This window comes from Lynx canadensis, chromosome X, assembly GCF_007474595.2.
Source record: "Lynx canadensis isolate LIC74 chromosome X, mLynCan4.pri.v2, whole genome shotgun sequence".
Lineage (NCBI taxonomy): Eukaryota > Metazoa > Chordata > Mammalia > Carnivora > Felidae > Lynx > Lynx canadensis.
In genome coordinates this window covers 110,274,056-110,287,406 of record NC_044321.2, presented here as the reverse complement: position 1 = coordinate 110,287,406, position 13,351 = coordinate 110,274,056, and the positions used below count along the sequence as shown (strand labels likewise).

General features: G+C 46.2%; 1 pseudogene; it reads left to right on the top strand.

The window, feature by feature from the left end:
* The first annotated feature begins 5,315 nt into the window (after window positions 1-5,315).
* Window positions 5,316-5,692, top strand: LOC115506902 (annotated as a pseudogene).
* Window positions 5,693-13,351: the final 7,659 nt, after the last annotated feature.

Below are 13,351 nucleotides of genomic sequence, written 5' to 3'. Positions count from 1 at the left end.
ATTCCTGCAGGTTGTATTCCTGTTATTATTACACATCACAGCATCACATTAGCTTTCAAAAAACAAACCGGCATTGATTTGCTGACTCACTCTATGGTCTCTTATGACGCCCAGATCTTTCCATTATGTTTGCATCTCCAGGCAAGGAGAGAATTGATTTCGTCTCCAGCCCTCTATAAGAGGTTCCTGTTCACTCCCTGCTCCCAATCTCCACCCTGTCTCAGTACCTCAAGCGGAAAAGTGTGGAAAGCAACAGAATCCTGAGGTCTATTTGTCAAACCCCCAAGCAACAACAAAACAAAACAAAACAATCACAAGAAGTAAAGCAAAGTCTCTTGCCTACTTTCTGCCAGACCTCTCCGATTTCTGTTTTAAAAACAGAAATAGCCCTGGCGCCTGGGTAGCTCAGTCGGTTAAGCGTCCGACTTCAGCTCAGGTCGTGATCTCACGGTCCGTGAGTTCGAGCCCCGTGTCGGGCTCTGTGCTGGCAGCTCAGAACCTGGAGCCTGCTTCAGATTCTGTGTCTCCCTCTCTCTCTCTCTCTCTGCCCTTCCCACGCTCTCTCTCTCTCTCACTCAAATAAATAATAAAAAAAAAATTAAAAACAGAAATAGCCAAAAGTAGTTTCGATTATGGCCTGTAAATCAATGCAGTGGGGTAATTCAGGGCTTAAGCTATGGAATCACAGAGCTCTGGGTTCAAAATCCAGCTCCAAAACCTCCCAGCTATGTGACCTTGAATAAATCGCTTTGCCTCTTAAGACCTCAGTTTTACCACCTGCAAAATGGGAGTAATTACAGGACAGTCGGTTCTGCTACAACGTGATGTATGCGTTCCTAAAAATCCCACGCTATGTCAAATTGTGCGTTCAAAGTCACAGGATTCACGGGAAGAGATAAGTTGAGAGGCACAACAGCTCAAAACCTTCATCAGCAACATGTTCTGGAAGACAGGAACCTAATAAAAACAGCATGGCCATTTTGTGCACGTTAAATGGTCAAGTAATACATAAATACGACAACAAATGTGGCACTTTAAAAAGACCTGAGGTTTGCTTGTGCAGATGGCTGTCGGAAGGGCTGTAGCCTGTGAATTCTCGCCAGGCAGGGGAAGGAGGGCGATCTAAAATCGGACAGAGGGGCTAGAGCAGCTGCGGACTGCTGTGGCTCCCATCACACGTGGGGAACTGAGAGAGCTGTGGGATGTCTAGGGGCGTGTCCGTGCATGCTCGCACATGCTCGCACATGCTTTGTGTATCCCTGTGTGGTTCGGTTCAGGTGGGTGCGGTTTCCTGTGCTCAACTCGTGTGTCTTGCGGAGGAAAGCACGCGTGAGCAAATACGAAGTTCGTGTTAGGCTCAGATTGTTCCCGACTCTATCAGCCACACTAGTCGGAAAACGACTTCACATTTTTTCGAAAGAGGAGTTCGAGTGGAACTGACCGTCCTGACCTCCTGGGCCTGGGAAGATTACATGAAATAAGGCCTTGAGCAAAATGCCTGGCACACGGTCAGTTCCCAATAAATGATAGCTGCAGTTATCAAAAGCAGCAGTAAGAGCTCAGACCTACGGACCTTACGGTGCCTGCAGACAGAATCCAGAACTGCCTTGATGTGGGGTTTTCCTGCGCACATCTGATGGGAGGCAGTGGAAGCCCAGTAGAGCTCGGCTCTGTTCAGAGTCCGCTCCCCCCCCACACCCTACCGAGTGCCTACTTGCCGTTAATTCTACGAACGTCTCTTATGGCCCTAGGGTGCCAAACAGTGGCTCTGCAACGCAGGATCTACAAGAGGAGCCAGAGGCCCAGCTCTTGGCCTAAAAGAGCTTCCTCTCTCTCTGCTCAGTGAGAGGGTAAGGTGAGACGGGGGCCGGAGCTGGCCGGCTGGAGAGTCTCCAATAAGCAAAAAGGCGACACTGTCGGTTCCAAAGCAGGGAAGTTTCAGGATCAGGGCCACTGTTTAAAACAGGCGTCAGCAAACTTTTTATGTAAAAGGCCACAGAGTAACTTTTTAGGTTTCGTAAAAGGCCACAGAGTAACTTTTTAGGCTTCGTAGGCCATACGATCTCGGTTACAGTTCATCAAATCTGCTATTGTAGCAGGAAAGCAGCCATAAGCAATACGTACACGAACTGAAACAGAGGCCTGAAATTTGACTCAATCATCAATCCAAATTTTACCAAAATAACATATGCAACACAAAAATAATAGGGTTCTTATTGGCTTTTGCACTCGAAAACATACATAATAAATTAACATCTGCTGAAATGCACCAAGTGGCAAACTTTCGTGCCCTAACTGGTGCTGGGGCCCAAATTACAGTTATACCTGGGGATCTCTACATGCTTAGGGGAATTACCAAATATGAAATAAAGGACAAAGAGGTATGCCCCACTTTAACCATCAGAACTACCATCTTGGCTAAATTGCCCATGGTCATCCATGCCCAGAGTGGGCATAGCCACTCTGACCCAATGAGTAATAAACCAAAATAAAATTAAATATTTCATAGTTACAATTGGCTTGATAAAAATTAAATCACATGGACCTCTTCCCTGCTGTTTAAAATTCGTTAATCATACCCAGTAGCCCAAACTGGCCAATGCTCAGGCCTGATTAAAATGAACAGTGCCCAACAGTGGATTGCTTCAACCTTAACTACATGGCACCCCTGATTGAGGCCCCTCCAAAGTTACAGGGAGCACAGTTCACAAGACTGCCCTCACTTCTGACACCAATTATAAGTTTAAGCATTCTTGCGATCACACTAGGCTTCAGTAATTCACTAGAAGAATCCATAGAGTGGCACCTGGCTGGCTGAGTCAATAGAACATGGGACTCCTGATCTCAGGGTAGTGAGTTCAAGCCCCACGTCTGGTGTGGAGCCTGCCTAAAATTAAAAAAAAAAAAAAAAAATCTTTGGGGTACCCGGTTGGCTGGAACATGCAACTCTTGATCCCGGAGTCATGAGTTTGAGCCCCACGTTGGGTGTAGAGATTACTTTAAAAGATAAATAAATAGGGGAGCCTGTGTGGCTCAATAAGTTAAGCGTCTGACTTCAGCTCAGGTCATGATCTCACGGTCTGTGAGTTCGAGGCCGGCGTAGGGCTCTGTGCTGACAGTTCGGGGCCTGCAGCCTGCTTCGGATTCTGTGTCTCCCTCTCTCTCTGTCCCTCCCCTGCTCACGCTCTGTCTCTCTCTCTCAAAAATAAACATTAGAAAATAAATAAATAAATAAATAAATAAATAAATAAATAAATCAACTTTGAAAACAAGAACTCATAGGGATAACTAAATGCTGTTATACTCACAGTTATAGTTTGTTACACTGAAAGAATATACAGACTAAAACCAGCCAAGGGAAGAGATGCGCAAGGCAAAGTCTAAGAAAGTTCCAAATGTGGAGCTTCCAGTTGTCCTCTCTCCACAGAGTCACGGACAGTACTACTTTCCTGGCATCCAGAATGCGCCAATACACATGGGCTATTGCCAATCAGGGGAGCTCACCTGAGCCTTGGGTCCAAAGTCTTTGTTGGGGCTTGACCACACAAAGCTGGTCGGCCATCCGTGTGGCCGACCTCAATATCCAGCCCCTCCAGAGGTCAGTTGATACTCTGTGACACAAAGCCCTCACCCTAAATTGCGTTGTTGGTATAGCCCAAGGCCCCAAGGCAAACAAAGATATTCCCATTAGGCATGCCACTTCAAGGGCTTAGACACCACCTCTAAGAAGCCAAGGGCGAAGGCTGGACCTGCCTTTGGACACGGTTAAATTCTTTCCTATACACTTGCCACATACACACCCAATATTATTGAAATTATTCACTCCATGCAACCCACAACTGGAAACATCTTTGGCTATTGTAGATTTGCTGAATATGTTCTATTCAGTGCTTTTTTCAATAGTCTCTCCGCTGAAGTTTGCCCTCATCGTCAAAGAGACATAGTAGGCCTTTACCCAGCTACACACAGAGAATCTCAACAGCCCTACCATTGCACGCCACCTTTGCAGCCATCCAACTTTCCCTAAGAGCGGAGGTATGATATCACACTGATGACATCATCTCCAAAGAGATGCATTTGACACACTCAATCAGGGTATTCAAATAACTGGGAATCGTTTGGTCAGCCAAGGGCCACTCCATTGCTGATACTGTTAGGAAACAACTACTGACATTCCCAGCACCTACATCATTAAAACAAGCCAAACATCTTTCACACACGTTTGGGTTCTGGAGGCAACATATTCCTTGTTTAAATTTTTTTGCTTCAGCCCACTTTATGCTGTTACTTACAAATCAGTTCATCTTGAATGGGGCTCCCTCCAACAAGGCTCTACAAAACAACAGGCACTCCCATTCGTGTCCTTCACTGTAGTGGCTTTAGCAACCTCCTCTCATGCCTTCTAGAGTCTCTGGACCACCTATGATGGCTTATAAGTTGTCTATGCAGAAGAACCTGGTTTTTCTGCAGTACAAAACAACTTTTCTTCTCGGCCCCATGCTACACGTCATTGGAGCAACAAATGCTAGCTGTATACTGGGCCCTTCTGAAGACGGAAACTCTCACAGGTGACTCAATATTCTTTTGATCGTGGAGGCAACACCCCTTCTTATGAAACGAAAATGATACTTCCCTGATACTTACAAACCTGGCCTCTGGTATATCTCACCTCTAAGAAGGGGGCCCTCCCCTTCCTCCGTCTTCTTAACAGATACGATGGTGCCGAAAAATAGTATCCCTCTCTTATGCTCAGTGACCACATGGGGAGCCCCTTGAGTTCAACTGAGTGATCAGAAAAGGGAGTTTGTACCCTTTACATTCAGCAGTGCTGCTGGACAGCTGCTGTCTGTCATCTAACCTGGATGTCCCTGATCAAAGACAGGACGCCACTGTCAGCAAAATGAGCCAAACTTCAGGCCATCATCTTAGCACTAGACAATACCTGGCCAACAATCGGTCGCATACGCACATTTTTACAGACTCTTGTGCTATTTCCACTGATCTGGCCCTCTGGTCTGACCAGTGGCAACAATTCCTTATCCAAGGTTGCCCCCCTTGGGGTAAGGAACACCGGGAATTTATTGCCTCACAGATACCCAAAATATAAACGCAGGTCACACTTCTCTCTGCATGTATTTAATGCCACAATACAAGGTCTCAGCCAGGCACTCCTTATTCTCTTCAGAGTTCCAGACATCACTGATGGTGAACAAGGCATTCATGTCACTTCGTAAAATACACAATGCTGGGCTCTTGAACAAGGTATCCAGCTAATGATAACAGGGCGGAGAGACTGTTCACAGAGCAAGTTGAAGATGAATGTCAAAGGTCTCGGATCACAGCTAAAGGACAGCATTCCAGTTACTGAACTTTGAGCAAGTGGACCTTTATGAAAGTCATGATCTTCTTCGAAAAGGTCTTCCTTGTGTGAAGAATGAACTTTTGCCTAGTCATCCTCTTGAAATACCAGAAAAAAATTTCCAGCTCAACCAAGATAAAATTACAAATGGAATTCAAGGCAGTACAGCGGGTTCAGCGTCTTCCATTTCCTCCAAGCTCTAACCTTTCACTGGATACTTTGAGGGGTAATGATCAGACTATTGCATTTGAACATATTCTTAATGAGCCATCACAAAGTGAACTAATGGGAGAACCGCACTTGATGGTGGAATGTAAACTGGGTTTGCCGTAATCTGGGGTGCTGTTCACGAAAATACAGGGGCTACACCTCGTTCATAGTCATCTTTTTACTCTAGTTTGATGTACACGACATTAAACGTACTGAAACGAGAATTTTGCCTAAAGAGTATCTGTCATCATTTGAAATTATGCGGGTCTTTGGTTTATTGCCATGTGACAATTGAAGGCACTAAAGGGAGATGTTAAAACTCCCAATTTATATGAAAAGAGTAGCCTTCTACGCCTTTTTAAAAAATTGTTGTTAATGAGAGTTTGAAAACTGTCTACAGGTCTACAATGCAACCTATTTCCGGGTATTCTATAAATTTAATTTTGAAACCATCATCAGCATTTGAGTCTGCAACCTTCCTAGTAATGCCTTTCAGAATAAACACCTGTAATTGATTTTAGTGGCAACACTTCAAATTACGTACAAAGCCAGGTATTTATATCTTACCTTGTTTCAGTATAGCTCATTAATAGTCACAAGAATAATATTGGCTGTATTGATGCTATTTTAGAATTATAGCTATTCTTTGATTCTTTCAGGTTGAAAAGTATAAGTTGGAAGGTTTTGATTTTGGTCTTGTTTTAAGTGAAAAATTAAATAAAGCAACTAGGATATGTCGATTTAAAACAAAACAACAACAACAACAACAACAAAGAGTCTGGGGCACCTGGGTGGCTCCGTCAGTTGAGCGTCCGACTTCGGCTCAGGTCATGATCTCGCAGTCTGTGAGTTCGAGCCCCACGTCGGGCTCTGTGTCGACGGCTCGGAGCCTGGAGCCTGTTAAAAAAAAAAAAAAAAAGACTCTGACTCCATTTTTTTGCTTGCTGACATCTTTGAAGCCTCGCTCCTCCTCTGTCTTTTGTCCCACATTTGAGCAAGCCCATAAGGAAGCCTGGGTAATCCCCCCCTTTGTGCTGACAGGGTAGATAGAACCACCGGAACCTCAGCCCGTGTGTAGGAACCCTCACCCCTACCCCAGGCCCCAATCTCAATAAAACCAAAGGCACTAGCGTCTTCCTTCATTCAAGCTAAATGGACCAGCTTGGGAGCCTGCCCCGTTGTCCCCAAAGAGCGTCATGGTGTGCCTGATAGCTTTTCCATACCACCTTTGGTGCATGAATGGGATCATCGGCCTCAATTTCAAAACCAATCTGGGACAAAGAGCTAATCCCACCCTCTCCGGGGCACACGCAAAACAGAGATTCTACCAATTAATAACTAATGTAAGACAGACCATCACATTTCTGATGAAAACTAACCCCACCTCCAGGAGAAATCAACTTTTAGTCATAAGAGTACCCGTTGAAGGAACAAGACATTTTAGAAGCTTATATAACATGTCACCTATCTCCCCCACTCCCACTTAGCTACAAATTAATTTCCCCTTCAATGTATTTGCAAAAGCTTACTTTTCTAGCCTGGCAGAAAAGAATGCCAGATTCAAAGCCGTCATCTGTACAGAAATCCCGAGAGAGTTTTAAAGAACTGCAATGTCACAGCTACCCTGGTATTGTTAATGCTTGAAGAAAGGGAGTTGGTGTTGCCCAGGAAAGCTTTGTCAATACTATAACCACGACATATTTGGCCAACAGCAACAAAAAAGTAGCAGCAGTAGGACGGAAATCCTGAGTAGGTTTTATAGAAATGAAGGTTCTGTAAGAGGCTGTGTAATGGAAATGATATTGACAAATGCCATAGCAACCAAAACTGCTTGTCGCCTTGCGAAGATTAAAATCTTCCTGATGATCAGGCATTTGGTGTGTGTCTGTAAAGCGAACGTATGAATAAAAAGCTTCCCCCGGAATAAAACCCATTCCAGGCCCGCTAATACTGTTCGGGCAAGAGGGAACTTCGATTCTGGAAATCTCTTTCTTTCAGCCGAATCCTACAGAGACGATATCAATCTCAGCTTCCAAACAGAAAGGAGCAATGTGCATGTATGTGAGAATGTACCCATCGATAGGGTTGTGCTTTCAGGCGAGGCTCTTGAGAAATTCTGTATTTCCACAGAACGGTATTTCATTTTCTTCCTTTGCCAAACACTGACCACAGCCCTCACTCGCAGAGTTATTTCTGGGTCTAACTTCCGCTCTTCTTGCCCTGGTTTCAGTGCTTCTCATTGTTTTGGAGATTGTTTTCCTTGTACCTGATTGGTACACTTGACGATGGTTCAGCATCCTGTCGGTTTCGGGAAAAGTCCTCAGCCATCCAATCTAGCCTTGTCCGCGGGTTGAGAAGCTCAGAAATATTTCCATTCTGTCACAACGCTGACCCTGGCATTCGTCCCCACTGAACACAAATGCTCCTGTCTCTCTGTCCTAGGAGTCACTGCACTTCACGATTCCTACGTGAAAAGAATTCTAATGGAAGATTTCTGTTTTTATTGTTGAAGCATAGCTGACATACAATATTACATTCGTTTCGGGTGTGCAGAATAGTGATTCAACACTTATATACATTACAGAATGATCACCACAGTAAGTCTAGTTACCGTCTGTCACCATAGAAAGTCATTGCAAAAAAAAATTAAAAAAATAAAAAATAAATAAATAAAAATAAAAAAAAGAAAGTCATTGCAATATTATTGACTATATTCCCTATGCTATGCTTTTCATCCCCTATTTATTTTCGAACTGGAAGTTTGTACCTCTGGATGCCCTCCATCTTTTTGCCCATGCCCCCACCCCCTCCCCTCTGGCTACCACTAGTTCGTTCTCTGTGTCTGTGAGTCTGTTTCTGGTTGTTTGTTCATTTGTTCCGTTTTTTAGATTCCACATATAGGTGAAATCCTACGTGTCTTTCTCTGACTGACTTACTTCACTTAATACCCTGTAGGCCCACCCATGTTGTTGCAAATGGCAAGATTTCATTCCTTTTTTTTTTTTTTTATGGCTGGGTAATATTCCGGTGTGTGCGCGTGCGTGTATATGTGTGTTTGTGTGCACGTGTGTGCACGCACACATTTGTGATTGTGTATACTACGCCTTCTTTATCCATTCATGTATGGATGGACACTTAGATTGCTTTTGTATCGTAAGTATCGTAAATCATGCTGCAATGAACATGGGGGGGGGTGCACTTATCTTTTCAAATTAGTGTTTTTGTTTTCTTCAGATGAATACCCAGAAGTGAGATTGCTGGATCATAGGGTAGTTCTCTATTTAATTTGGGGGAGGAACCTCCATACTGTTTTTCATAATGGCTGCACGAATTTACATTCCCACCAACAGTGTGCAAGGGTTCCCTGTTCTCCACATCCTTGCCAACACTTGTTATTTCTTACCTTTTTGATTCTAGCCATTCTGATTGACGTGAGGCGATATCTCATTGTGGTTTTGATTTGCATTTCCCTGACGACTAGTGATGTTGAGCATGCTTTCATGTGTCTGTTGGCCATCTGTATGTCTTCTTTGGAAAAATGTCTATTCAGGTCCTCTGCCCAGTTTTTAATTGGATTGTATTTTGGTGTTGAGTTGTACGAGTTCTTCATATATTTTGGATATTAACCCTTTATAGGATGTATCACTTGCAAATATCTTCTCCCATTCAATAGGCTGCCTTGTTGTTTTGTTGATAGCTTCCTTCAGTGTTTAGTTTGATGTAGTCCCAGTTGTTTATTTTTGGTTTTCTTACCCCTGCCTGAGAAGACGAATCCAAAAGTATTACTGAGACTGATGTCCAAGAGTTTACTGCCTACGTTTTCTTTTAGGGGTTTTATGGTTTCAGGTCTTACATTTAGATCTTTAATCCATTTCTAGTTCGTCTTCGTGTATGGTGTGAGAAAGGAATCCAGTTTCAGGGCACCTGGGTGGCTCAGGTGGGTTAGTCGCCAACTCTTGATTTCAGCTCAGGTCATGATCTCACAGTTTCATGAGTTCAAGCCCTGTGTCGGGCTCTGCATGCTGACCACAACGAGCCTGCTTGGGATTCTCCCTCTCTCTCTGCCTTTCCCCTGCTCACTCTCTCTCTCTCTCTCTCTCAAGATAAAATAAACATTTTTTTTAAAAAGGAAAGTAATCCAGTTTCATTCTTTTGCATGTAGTTGTCCAGTTTTCCCAGCACCATCTCTTTTTTTAATGTTTATATATTTATTTTGAAAGAGAGAAAGAGAGAGAGAGCACGCACAAGCAAGCAGAGGAGGGGCAGGAAGAGAGGAGAGAGAGAGAGAGAACCCCGAGCAGGTTCTGAACTGTCAGCACAGAGCCTGATGTGGGGCTTGATCCCATGAATTGCGAGATCATGCCCTGAACCAAAATCAAGAGTTAGAGGCTTAACTGACTGAGCCCCCCAGGCACCCCCAGCACCATTTATTGAAGAGACTGTCTTTTCTCCGTTGTAAAGTGTTGCTTCCTTTGCTGTAGATTAATTGGCCGTATACGCGTGGGTTTAGTTCTGGGCTCTCTATTCTGTTCTATTGATCTATGTGTCTGTTTTGGTACCAGTACCATATTGTTTTGATTACTATACCTTTGGAGTGTAGTTTGAGAACAGAAAGCAGGATGCTTCTAGCTTTATTCTTCTTTCCCAAGATTTCTTTTGGCTTTTCAGGGGCTTTTGTGGTTCCACACGCATTTAGTGATTATTCGTTCCAGTTCTGTGAAAAATGCTATTGTTATTTTGACAGGGACCGTACTGAAGGCATAGATTGCTTTCGGTAGCATGGACATTTTAATAATATTGGTTCTTCCAATTCACAAGCACAATATGTCTTTCCTCTAATGCAAGACTTCCTTTTCTTTCTCTCTCTTTTCCCTTCCTACAAACACACACACACACACACACACACACGTGTGCACAACTGCTCAGGATTCACAATCTCAACAAAGTAGAAAGAACAACAATAACTTGAACTCTCCCTGCTGCCCGTTTGATGAACCCCTCTGACCCCCACTCAGCTCTACAGGTTGCTGTTCTCCTTTTCCACGTGAGGAAACGTAGGCTTAGAATCATAGAAGAAGTGCTCACAGTACTAGCCCTTGGTGGAAATGAGATTCCAAGCTTTAACTCCTAGCTGCCCACAATGCCTGGGTGACCTCGGGTTGGCCCAGCTCCCCACCCCCCCCAAAAAAAACGCCCGGAGATCAAGAGTTGGGACACAGCGAGTCAGGCCACTCCCCTTATCCTTCACATCTTGAAAAGTACTAGCAATAGCGCGAAGACACCCAATGGCCTTTTCTGGGAGTCCAGTCTGAGGCTTACCGACCAACCCAATCTCCCAGGAAGACCAAGTAAACAAAACAAACAAAGGAAGCAGAGGTTGCACGGTTACAAAGGGAAACGAAGCATTTGAACACTGGCAGAAGAAATCAAGTTTGACCTCCGAACTTCACACACGTGCAACAATAAAATTAAAAATATAAGGGCTACGTAAGGGAAAAAGAAAAAGAAGAAACACATTTAAGAAGATCCACGCAATGCAAGTGCTTCTGCAAGCTTTGGACTTTCTTAAATGGGACACGCAATTGTTTCTTGCAATTGTATTTCTCTTATCATTTCCTCCTTCCAACCTCTTACAGATCTGCCTTTCACAGAAAACGTATTTGGTGATGGGTACTGAATCGGAACGCTATACTTGTGATAAACCTGTCCTGCTGAGTTTACATAAAAGGAGAGGGGAGGCGGGGGGCGGGGTGGGGGGAATCAAGTAAGAGAAGATAATGCCATAATTGAGACAATAATAATTCTCCTTCTTACTTTTGCCGTTAAAAACATTTTAACATTTGAAGTGATGAATGCATATCCTCCCAGTCTCTGCTATTCAATAACCCAACTCATTAGGAGGGAGCAGAGAGAAATCTCGGTGGCATTAAGAACACCGAGCAAGGGGAAAGTGAAGGCCGGTGTTACAAGCCCCATGGCCAAATTCAGAAGTGGAATGGTAATTAGATTGTCGATCAACACGCACAGGCGATTCAGGCACACATTTTGAATCGCATCCACATTTGCAGAAGGGAGAGGTAACAATGCCTGGAATGTTGCCTTTCAAAAGTATTAATGATGCACTATAAATTTCGTCCACGTATTAACAATAATTCAGTCCTCATTAAGCTCCGGTGCCGATAGCAACCCACATTTCGGCACAGCAGGCCCCTGCAAAATTATTTTCCCTTTGTTAAATCTAGTTTACTTTAATAGTTTGCCGAGCAATCGGCAGACGCTGCGTGGGGGTGGAAATCAATCTCTACGTCTGATCAAATACCGGCTTTTCTAACCAGCAGCACCCACGCTCTACGGACACGCGGGCACCTTCTGGCTTCCGAGGAGAAGAGGCTATGCCCGGGGCTGCAGATGACATTTAGTTACGAATGGGCCGCAGAGAGATAAGTGCCCCCCCTCCTTTGAGTGCTTCCCGAAACGAAAATGGGGGTGGGGGCAGCAGATGACAGCCGCTAGGGCGTCGCGAGACGGGGCCCGGCAGGGACGCCGCCCCCAGGGACCGGCAGCAGCGTCGGGATCAGGGCGCGGTGGGGACCTCGGCCGCGCTGAGCTGCACGCTCTGCCATCGGCAGGAGGTGGCGCCCTCGGGACAGGCGCGGCCAAGCCCAGCGCCCAAGGGGCGCCCCGTCTTAGGCACAGTTTCGCTACAGAAATAAAAGTCTGGAAGCGCCCCCGGGTCCGCGTTCTGTGCACCCAGGGGGGCTCGGGATACCGGGGAGGGGAGGGGTGCAGGCGGAGGCGCGGGGCAGGGCGGAGGTCTCGGCAATCACCCACCGAGGGGGCCGGCGGGCTCCGGGCGCGGGCACCGGCGCAGTGACCGCGCCGGGACACCAGAGGGCGCCGTGCGCACAGCTTGCTTAAGGTGTGAGCCGCACAAGGTCGGGGAGCTGGGTGCCTCCGCGAGGGTGGGGACCCCAGCGGGTCTTCCTCAGCCCTCCCGAAGCGCCGCTAGTCGCCCGCACCGCCCCCGGGCCACCCTGCGCGGTCCCGCACTTCTCCGGCACACCCGATCAGATACGGTCTGATGACAACCCAGCAAAACGCAAATGAAGGAGGGGGAAGCATCCGTAACACCTACGGGAGCTCAAGCAAATGTCATTTTAAACTGCCGAGCATGAGCGGGCGCCTTCAGACGCTCTCCTGCGGCACCTCACAGCCCCTGGGGGCTGCCTGTGTCCCGAGGCACCCTCCGCCTCAGATGCAACGGTGCCCCACCAAGGGGGCTTCCCGTGTGCGACGCCCCAGGACGGCATCACAAATGGTCAAAATAGCACCTACTGTTTGCCGTCGCTGCCCTGGCTACTTTCACGCTGATCATCTTCCTCGATGCGCAGAAGAATCCCTCGAGGCGTTCTCAGCCCCACTCTGCAGATGGGGAAACGGTGGCTCACGGGGTCGTAGAACCCGTCCAGGTTCGCGCAGAAGCCGCGTGTCTTTTCACCGAACGCAAGGCCTCCCTGATGGGGAACACAGGCTTCTGCTTACACGGCTGCTTACATACTTCTTCAAGGCAGCAGGAGCCGTCAGAGCTGAAAGGACGCGTGTGAATTCACAGAAATAACTCGGGCTCTAATCCCTTTTCCCTTTGGGAAATAACCCCCAAAGCCTTCCGCTGGTGCCCTTTCACTGCTGTATCTCAGACTGGTTGAGGGACACTTCCCCCACTTAAGTCAGGAGGTCATCACTCCGCACAGGATCCACGGTGGCCCGAGACACTCAGACCCT